Here is an 11,295-nt window from a genome sequence, read left to right on the forward strand (position 1 = left end):
TGTTTGGCTGTTTGTTCCAACGAGATCTGAACTGAACAGCCCTACCATATACTGAAGGGGGCCAACTGCTCAGTTACATTTCTGGCATAAATCATAGAATCATAAAATCTGTAGCATTGATTTCCATACTATATTGTTTTTATAAGACAAGTTCTTTGCTATCCCATATTAAGATGGTTGATAGAGTAGTTTATTATTTGTACAGAGGTAGCACCTAGAGACCAGGGCTCCCTTATTCTCTAGGCATTGTACAAAACCATGACAAAGAGACAGCCCCTTACCCAAAGACCTTGCAATCTGTCTGTCCCTATACATAAAATATTTGTCAGTCTGCGGTGTTTCCAAATTGCCAATGAGGTATTTTTTTAACGCAAGATGAACTTTTTTGCAAGTCTGCTGTTGCTTTCATGATTGTTTTGTCTCAAGACTTCAGCCTCTTTGTCTTTGCACAAAGGAGTGTGGCAGAAGGGAGAAAATAGGAGCATATTTGAGAATTTTAGCTGCTTTCAGCCTGATAGTGTAATGCACGTGTGGATTTAATATAATTAAACTATGGTAAATAAGGAATATATTCTAACAGTGTAGACCTGATCCATAATGATTCAGTGTTGTTTATCATTCTTGTACCAATACAATATTCAGTAAAACAAATAAGTCAGGAAGGTTAAAACTCTCACTAGCTTTTTTTTTTTTTTTTTTTTGATGTAACAGTTCCACTGTTTTTTTTTCTCCCTTCTCTTCCCATGCCAATTGAGAAGTTATTTTGCAATCTCTTAAGATTGCTCAAAAGCCATTCCTGGAACAAGATCATTTAAACAGGGGAGGACATTCATTTTTAAATGATACCAAGTCTAGAATATCAGGATAAGATGAGATTGTTCAATAAGCTTTTTGTAGATGTTTCGCCAGAGAAGGGTGGTTTATGAAGGTTTGAGGGTTGCCTGGACATGTACTCCAAAATATTTGCTAGAAGTTGCATAGTCTGTCATGTCCTCTTTAGAAAAACCTTTAGGCAGTCCCTTTTTTAGAGTGAAGCCACAGAGGTGTACCAAAAAGCTGATGATTAAAACTATAAGGCACAATGTATTCGTTACTTGGATCATCTGCATACAGTGATAAGTATTTTCCTATCTAATACTATTTATTTACCTATTAGCATAAATTCTTTGAGCCAGGCATTCAGCCATTCTGTAGCAAGCATAAAGAATGAAAGAAAAGGAATGACCTCATGGCACCTGTGAAACTCCAGGGTTCCATTCCATCGATAAGAATTCTCGCTGCTGGAAGGTGAGTAACATCTCTCAATCCAGGCATAAATACAGGAAAAAAAATCCCAGTTTCAGGACCTGAAAACAATATCACCCTCTTCCACACCACGTAAGACTTTTTATACTCCCAGGAACTTAATCATATTTAGCACTTTCCACCTGTAGAGAGCAGAATGCTTTAAGAGGTGGGGGAAATACCAGTAATGCCATTTGATTTATTAACAGCGCCCAGAAGTCTTGTAGGTAATTTACAGATCATAAAAAGACAATGGGTGAGATTTTCATACCCAGTGAATGAGTGGATTTAGCTATGGAAATCTCATCAAAATTAGTGGGAGTTGTATGGCTAAATTCTGTAGCCAGCTTTGTCCCTGCTTTGAAGAATTTACAATCTATTAAAAGACAGGTAATAGACATTTTTCAGTGAATTATTAAATTCATCCTTTGAGGTGGAAGGGGTTGAACCTCTCTTAATTGTTCAGAAAAGAGGGAAGGATGAAAATGAAACAAAAATAGCTGTATTTATAAAGTGCAAGAATAAGGAGAGAAACCATTTCAAGGCACAGTTGGAGATCGGGACATGACATGTAAAGGTGCACACACTTTCTCTGATGCATGTGTGAAGTTTAAAGATATTTTTAAATGATCTTTGCTTCCTAATTTAGAAATAAACATAGTTTCAGCTGGCTTGTTAATGCGGTATATGCCCGGTGTAGCGGGTGTGACTGCTTTGAAATGTTCTTCCTCCTATTCTTGGATTTGAGGCCCGGACTACAGTAGCAGTTTACACTGTTATAGCTATGTCTCCACGGGTGTGAAAAATCCTCACCTCTGAGAGATGTATCAATGCTAATCTACCAGCTGGTGTAGATAGTGCCAGGTTGATGCAGATTCTTCCATCAACCTAGCTACTGCTTCTCGGGGAGATGGATTACCTACTCCAACGGGAGAACATCGCCTGTCCCAGTGCTGCTGCAGTGGTTCAACTGTGGCATTTAAGATATAGGTGTATCCTGAGTCTTAATCAGAGGAGTGCTAGTGTATATTGCACTAGAATCTAACAGTCAGGTCTTTGGAGGCAGGGACTGCCTTTGCATTTGTATCAGGGGGGCAGCCGTGTTAGTCTGTATCCACAAAAACAACGAGGAGTCCGGTGGCACCTTAAAGACCTTTATTTGGGCATAAGCTTTTGTGAGTAAAAAACCCACTTCTTCAGATACGTGGAGTGAAAAGTACAGATACAGGCATAAAACATATTGGCCCATGTGGAGAAGGGAGTTACCTCACAAGTGGAGAGCCAGTGTTGACAGGGCCAATTCAGTCAGGGTGGATGTGGTCCGCTCCCAATAACTGATGAGGAGGTGTCAATACCAAGAAAGGGAAAATTGCTTTTGTAGTGAGCCAGCCACTCCCAGTCCCTATTCAAGCCCAAATTAATGGTGTTAAATTTGCAAATGAATTGTAGCTCTGCAGTTTCTCTTTGAATTCTGTTTTTGAAGTTTTTTTGTTGAAGGATGGCTACTTTTAAATCTGTTATTGAATGTCCAGGGAGATTGAAGGGTTCTCCTACTGGCTTTTGTATGTTACCATTCCTGATGTCTGATTTGTGTCCATTTATTCTTTCACATAGACACTGTCTAGTTTGGCCAATATACATGGCAGAGGGGCATTGCTGGCACATGATGGCATATATCATATTAGTGGATGTGCAGGTGAATGAGCCCCTGATGGTGTGGCTGATGTGGTTGGGTCCTATGATGGATGTGTTTGTTTGTAGTGTGTTGGGTCTTGTGATGGTTGTGTTCGTAATGTGCTTAGAACAATGGGGCCCCAAGGCCAGATTTCTAAAGGTATTTAGGTAGTTAAAGGTGCAGATAGGTGGGATTTTCAAAATTACCTAGGGCACCTAACTCCCATTAGGAGTTAGGCATATTTAAAAGTCCAACCTGGCATCTGTCAGCATCTTTAGGCATCTAATTACCTTTGAAAATCTGGTCCATGGCTGGGGCTCACTGGTGCTGCTGCAATACAAATAGTATTCAGCAAAAAATTGTTAAGCGACAGTTGAGCCTCAACTGCATTAATTTTATTGGTGATTGACCTGTCTCTATTGTGCTTGTCAGGTTCAAATTAGTTTTTCTAACTAACAGGACCCACCTTATTCCCCTCAGATTCTCCTCATCCCTTTTCTAGTCACCCAAACAGAAGAAGAGTAGTGCTAGCCATACCCGAGCTAACTTTCCTGCCTTTGTGTGTGCAGGATTCAAATGGGAATGAGAAAGGGCTGCTAAGCCATTGGGTGTGAGTTTTTTCTTTCAGCTAAGCAGTTTGCTTGTGGTACTTTGTGGAAAGTTTGTGCAGCCTCATTTTCTCGATATATTAGTATGTGTTTCGCTAAATTTAGCTGATGCCTAATTAGGGTAGCAATGTCCTGGGGCACCTTCTGGAATCAGGCTTCCTATCTTAGCTCTGCAGGATGGGGAAGACCAATTAAACTACCAGTCAGAAGTGTTTAAAAGCCTTTTTAATGTTTATATTCCCTCTTAATTACAGTTAATCATCAGGAACTCTGCTGTTCTCATTCTGTCCTGCCATTTATAGCCTCCAGTTCCCACAGCTAAATCTTCTCTTCCCTCTTGCCATAGGGTTAGTCCCTCAGCATTGTCACGATGATTTATCCAACTGCTCCTCATTTTCGTTACATACTTGTCTCTCTGTTGTAGCTCTTTGCTTTAGTTACCCAAGAATTTATCATTGCAATTTGGGGACCTAACTTCACTTCAAAATCCAGACACTGAGATTCGAGCTGGTTGATTTATTTTTTTTAAATCTAAATATTTTTCTGTCAACAATGCAGTTTCAGGGAAGTGGGTGAAATAACATTTTTATTTAATTTCTGGCAAATATTTTTGAAAGGAAAAGAACATTTTTGTTTCGGGTTTTAAAACTCCGAATGTCACGATTGAGGATTCAGTCAGGTCTAAAGAGACTAAATTAATGGTTATTTTTTAAAACTAAACCAAAAAAAAAATTACAATCTGAAGCGAATGTTTATTTCATTTTGAATTTTTCATTTAAAAAATCAGTATGTTCCATGAAAAATTTATACAAAATGATTTCATTCAAAATTATTTCCAAAAATAAAATTGGATTTTTTTGGACCAATTCTAAGTGAAATGGCATTCATACCCCAAGTATATGTTTTTCTTTTGTGGAAGGATCCAGACTAATCTAGTAATATTTTTTTTCTGAATAAAATGTTAAGTTTTAAAATATAACAAATGGATAGAGGAAAGGAGTCTGAAAACTACATCGGTGTTTATCAGACAGATAACAGTAAGTAATGCCGACTGCGTTGCTTGGGGAAGCAATGATACATTGCATGGTACGTACTTGCATGACACCTTTGGAGTATCTCAAAAAACTGATGGTTATTAATAGCACATGGTGAAATAAATATTCTATGGATGGGGAAGTTGAGGCACAGGGAGGTGAAGTGACTTGCCCAAACTTTATAGTCATTGATAGATGATCTGGCACATTCACTAATGTTTCAAAATGCAGTTCTGTTGTTGTGAATATTGCATAATGGCTCTTGACTATTGAGAGCACTTTGGCAGCTGATCTTCGCAATCTCTATTACTTTTTCCCTCCTCATTCCACCCCATACTTGTTAGTTTATTCACGTTTTGTGTACTGTCTAAATCTTACATTGAGTGCTTTCTGTGTTGTTCATACAGTGCCTAGTACAATGGGGTCCTAATCTCTGGTGTCCTCAGGTGGCTTATGCAATAGAAATGCTAAATCATACTTCTAAGGAATGGATTCAGAATGCCAGGGTACAGAATGTTTTCTAGTCCACATCTCACAGTTCAGCTGCACTTGATAGTATTCACTCACGTAATAGGGAATAGAGCCTTGCAATCCAACAGGACTGGACTACAGGTGTTGGATTTGGGTCAGGTCTGAAATCAGCCCAACCCTCTCAAGCTTGGGTAAAGTTGTCTCTGATCAAGTCCTCTTGCCCGCAGGGTTGGTGCAGCGGCAGCTGAGTGCCCACTGCAATGTTGCGCGCTCTGTGTACCGTACAGTGAGTGTGCTGACAAGTTGCAACGCCTGTCACTTCACCACACACACAGTGCAGCCAGCAAGCGTGGGGCACATAGGTGCTTCCCCAGCGACCCCATGGGCAGAACACGACCGGAGATGGATTGTGGGAAACCCCTTCGAGGCTGAGTCTGAAGGACTAGGTAGTTGCGATAGTGTTAATGCTGTGGAAGTGTCAGGTCTGGGTTGGGTCTGAAAAGGACTCAATACTCTTGGGTCAGATTTGACTGAGCTGTGCACTGGTTGGGTTCAGGTCCAGCTTTAAAACTAGGACCAAGCAGACCTATAGTAGGGCGACTTATTTCCTCCACCATAAGACTCACTGGATGAAATTCTGTGCCCTGTGTCATGCAGGAGGTTGGGCTAAATTATCATCATGGTCTGTCTGGCTTTAAAATCTATGGCTTCCCAGAGTCCTGGGGTGAAGTCGTGGCCTCACTGATGTCAATGGGAGATTTGCCATTCACTTCAATGGGTATAGAATTTCAACCTTGATTCACAGTCCTATTCTTTAACTATCAGATACATCCCTGCTTAAATAATAGAAGAGGCATGGGGTAAAATTTTCAAAATCAGCTTAGTGACCGATGAACCTAAGTCCCATTTTCAAAAGTGACCACAGGCACTTAGGACCTTAAGGGTAACATTTTTAGAAGCATTTTAGAACCCTTTTTGGAAATGGGACTTAAGCTCTTCAGTAGAGCTGATTGAAAAAAAATTGATAGGATAGTTTTTCCTGGGAAAATGCAGTTTCATCGGAATTAAAACATTCCATGGGAATGTGTCAGTTTTGACAACATTTTCTACAGGAAAAAGTCTAAATGAATCATTGCAAGTTTCCTATTTTGATAATGTTGAAACATTTTGTTTTAGCGAGGTAAATGTTTCATTGTGACTTTTTATATTAAAATATTTGAACATATTAAAAATTTATTTTAGCATCTATATATAGTCTAATATTACATGAAAGTATAGCTAATATTTTATCTTACATTTTGATAGTTCCTAATGGAAATTTTTCAGAATTGTGGTTTCATGGAAAATTTCAAGTTTTGGCTTTTCGTTCCAAATAAAAATAAATTTTGGAACATTGGAATTTTTTGGAACATTGGAATTTTTTGGAACATTGGAAGAAACAGAAATTCTTGTTTCTGACCTGCTCTAGTCCTAAATCACTTTGGCATTTTTAAAATTTTACCCTCATTCATCTATAAAAGGTAACCCAAATATTCGGTAAATAAATCTGAAACAAAGAAGTATAGCTAGATTAGAGGCTAAACTACTGTTTCTGGATACACCCATCTACTCAGAATTTGAAGAGTTAATGCTGAGTTTATTTTGCATTGATTATATAAATGTTCCCTTTGCTGGTTCAGTAGGCAATATAATTGAACAATGTTGAACTCTTCATCCATGACACATGTAGTTCATCTCCTGTACTAAGTAAATTAAGTACAAATTGGCTATTAATATTTAAGAGCAAAAGAGAAATGCTAGCTAGAAATTGGAGCAATTTGTACATCCATTCCAACCATTAAAAGATTAGTCTCAGCAATGCACTCTGTGGTTCCTGTATCTTTTATTAATGCCTTGCTTCTTTATTTTATTAAGGAATTTGATCAAAACTATGCAACAGGGTTTGGACATTGCTGTTCCAATAACCCTCGTGCATTCTGCACTACTGAAAACTCAGGATAAACTAGAAAGCGGGTCAATGCTATACATTTGGAATGAGTTGAAATTCTGAGGTACAGCATGGGTATCGGGGATCAGAACCCAGAGGCTTTTGCAGTTAGGTACATGGTTGAAATCTAGCTCAAGTTGATAACTGCCAAAGTAGTTATTGTTATAGTATGTGGTGCCAAGAATGCTGGCACTTCCTGGACGTGTAAAAAGATAGTCCCTGTCTCTGGGGTTTATTACCTATGTAGGCCACCCACAAATGCAGGGATGCAACAAAAAGCAGTATGCATGGCAGTGATACATAGCACATGTCTTGTTAGTGCCACGATTTTTGCTGCTGTTATTAAACGGATATTGGATGTGCCTCCCTGAGGGGAAATCTAGAGTTCATAGGCTTGTTGGAAGAAGTGTATGTAAGAAGGGGCTGAAAGGATGGTCCTGTAGCTGAGGCACTCACCTGGGACTCAGAGGATATGGGGTTCAATTTTTGGCTCCACCGCAGACTCCTTGTGTGAGCTAGGGCAAGTCACCTGATCTCTCGTTGCCTTGATTTCCCGTCTATAAAATGGAGATGGTGGGTACAAGACTCTAAAGCACCTAAGTGTCAAAAGTGTCAGGCAGTTAGGAGCCTTTGAGTCATTGTAAGCCAATGGGATTTAGTTCTTAAGTGCCTTAGTATCATTTTCAAAAGGTACTTAAGGGCCAGATTTTCAAATGTATTTAGGCACCTAAAGATGTAGATAGGGATTTTTCAGATGCTTCTATGCAAGTGAGACACCTATCCTGCTTAGGCCCTTTTGAAAATGCTACTATTCTGTATAGGTTACCATGCTGCCTTTTAGTAGTGCATTAAGCAACATGACTAACACATGTCGTGTGTCTGTCCCCTTGCATCCTCTCTACAGCGGGAGACTGTGTGCATCTTTAGGCACCAAAATACTTTTGATAGCCTGGTCCTTAGGTTCCTTTGTCACTCGGGTTTTAAATTTCTACTCGGTAATCCTTGCTTTCACCCACACTTTGTCTGTTCTGTCTATTTAGACTATGAGCTCTTCAGGGCAGGGGCCCTCCCACACTATTATAAGGGGACACCAATCTCCCTTGCGGCCTATAGGCACCTACTGTGACACAAGCAATAATTGAAGAGAGCACGGCAGCACTTGTACGGGTGGCACACTCAGGATCTATCAGCTGGCAGCCCCAATTCCCCGCTGCGTTGTACGCAGCCCCTCCCTACACAATCTAAAACGCAGGCAAGAGCCAAATCTTGATGCCGTTTTAGTCCCTGGAAAAATTCATATTGACTGAAATGGGATGAAGATTCAGCCCATGCGGTTTTTAAATGGTTTTCGTCTCTATTAACTAGTTCTCAAAGGGAAAGTTTTATTTCTTTTTCATGATTAAATTAATTCCAAATAACACCACTCAATTTTGCTCCATCCACTAGGTGGCATTGCAGTTTCATCTACAGTTGCAGTCATATCAGCTGGAAGGACAATAGCAGTACATGTCAGGCTGAAGGCCACTCATTTAAAAAAATAAAAATCCCCTCAATTTATTATATTCTCGACAACCAGATACGTTTGCTTAACATGGAAAGCGTTTGGTTTGGGGCTGATTTTATCTGTAGCCCTTATTGATTTTTAGAAGCACAACAACCAGGCTGACTTATGGAAATTGCTTGAGCAATGGCACCTTGAAATACCAACTTCCAGGAAAGGAAGAGACTATAACTTCAGCTCCTGCAAATATGGATTTGCATTCTGACTGCTCCACGAGGTAAGAAATAAGTAATACAAACAGAAACTGGCTCTCTTAGGGGCATTTCTTCTCTTCCTCTTCCCATGCCCCCATATACATACATGTTTCAGAGATTAATCCCACACCCACAGCCTGGATCATAGCACCCACAAACTGCAAGGTGTTTGAGACCCAAGATCTGAATTTTGTAGCTTAGACCCATTTTGGTCCTTTGCTTTTCCTTTGCATCACATGAAAGCTGTGCCACCGAAACCACACGCAGAGTCACATCGGCTAAATCCTTGCACGTTCTTTTGCAGCATGGGTGAAAGTGTCCTAGTGTTGCTGTTTGCCCTATGGTAGACTGACAGCCTTACAGAGGCTGTCACCTCAGGACAAAATCCGCTGGCGTATTCTTTTCAGATGAAACCTCCTCATCCAAACATTACCACATTGTAGGAAATGGCAGGGGCTCTGGACGTATGGATTCAGGGACTTCCCCATGGAGTTTTGGGATCTCCAAAGTTTTCTGTAAATTATAAGACTTCACTAGGAAAAAAAACCTCTTTATATTAGTGTAGTGCCTAGGGGCACCAGTTACAGACAAGGACTTCCTCGTGCTAGCCCTCTCATTGTGAAGGAACTTTCCAAATGTGAACTATATTCTTCAGGCAGCCTGGAGCATCCCACTGTGCTGTTTCTTCTGACACTTACTAATGCAAGCGTGCATAGCAGACTGAGATCAGCAATGAGATCCCCTTGAGGTGGGGAATCCTCTGGTGCAGTAGAATCAGCATCAAGGGCTCTATCTTATCTCTCTTTGCAGTCAGTAGGTGTGGGAAGTGGGAATAGCCAGAGTGCTGCTGAGTTCTGGTAATAGACAGGCAGCCAGGCATAACTTAGAGCAGCTTTACTTTTGGGGCCTCAACCAGTCTCAAGCTGGCCCCAGATTCAGGAGGTGGGATATAGAGGTGATATAGGTCAGAATCTTTCAGAGCTGGTCCCTGTATATTACAGACAGTGGTGTAGCGGTAAAAAAAAGATAAGAAAGTGATTAAACTAATCTCCATATTCCCCAAGTGAGAAGTGGGTTAACTCTATTTACCTATGACTATACAACTTGTATTAGAAAAGCCTTGACAGAAAGCGCATGAAACCTTAGCTTCTGCTTCCAGGGTCCATAAACCCAGATCTGATTACTGAGCTGGGAAGGAACCACATTAGCCCTCTTGGTGATTGTCTTGTCTAACCTGACCACATGCATATTTATGACCAAATAGGGCTTTTTCCCCTACTGTAAATTGTGTGGGATCAGAATTTTTGTTCCTTTTCAATAAATAATGGGCAATCAGTGATTTGACAATTACATTGATTGTGGAAGAGAAATAATAGTTTTAATACAAGAATAACCGTAAAAGGATTTGAACTTCGTCTGCATCTGAAGTATAAAGGCACTTTGCACTAAGCTAATTTTCCTCTGGGGGAAATTTAGGGCTATTAAGTTAGCCACTAGAGGGCACCTTTTTCAATTGAGAGGAGCTCTGTGTAAGCTCAAAGCTTGTGTCTCTCACTAACAGAAGTTGGTCTAATAAAAAAGACATTACCTCACCCACTTTGTCTCTCTAATACCCTGGGACGGGGTGGCTACAATAATAATGCACTCAAATTAACTTTGTAACAGCTAATTCCTCCTAGAATTATTCCTGCAGTTCTATTCCTGTTGCAACAAACATTCCCTTTTGATATCTCAGGTTTCCCCCCTCTTGTTTCCAGTATTCTCAATGTCAACAGCCCTTTGGGTGTCAGGGAATCGGAGCCTTCTCAACTCCATTCAACCCCGTAGTGGTGCAACTGACCCTACTTTTAGGGAATGTGCTGCCCCAGCTTTCAGCGCATAGCTCCACCGAATGTGCTTGGCTTGCTGTGCTTTTCTCCAGCAATACAGACAGAGCTCTGCGTGCTGCAAACCAAACGGTGGCATTAAACCCAACCGGCTATTTGTATTTACAACAAAGGTGCTTCAAATCCCAACCGAGCGTGAGGGGGAAAGAAAAGATTCTTCCTGTGAAACCAATAAAATGATTAACCAAAGGCAAGTAGAACTGAATGACTCAGCATGACAAGTGCTTCATTGACTACCCACTGCCACTTACTGAAGAGATTCAGAGGAGTGGAGAAAGAGAATAGCACTTGGACAGCGATATTTCCAACGGTGGCTGAATGGGCTGCCTGCTTATAGAAGGCACAACAGCCTTAGCTAATGCGTCCATGCAGTGGTTGGGCAAAAATTAGTGAAAGGGAGTTCCCTGGAACCTTTTGTGGTACTGAAAAAGTTCAAGATGATTAGAGATATATCATGCTGCAAGAGTTCCAACCCCATCCCGGGGCCTGGCCTACAATGATCTCTGCGTGGGCAGGCCCTGGTACATGCTCACAACTACAGTGAAATTGGCTGACTTAAAATCTATTCTATGTCATAGACTTCCATGGAACCAGC

The sequence above is a fragment of the Lepidochelys kempii genome, chromosome 7 (genome assembly GCF_965140265.1).
Source record: "Lepidochelys kempii isolate rLepKem1 chromosome 7, rLepKem1.hap2, whole genome shotgun sequence".
NCBI classification, from domain to species: domain Eukaryota; kingdom Metazoa; phylum Chordata; order Testudines; family Cheloniidae; genus Lepidochelys; species Lepidochelys kempii.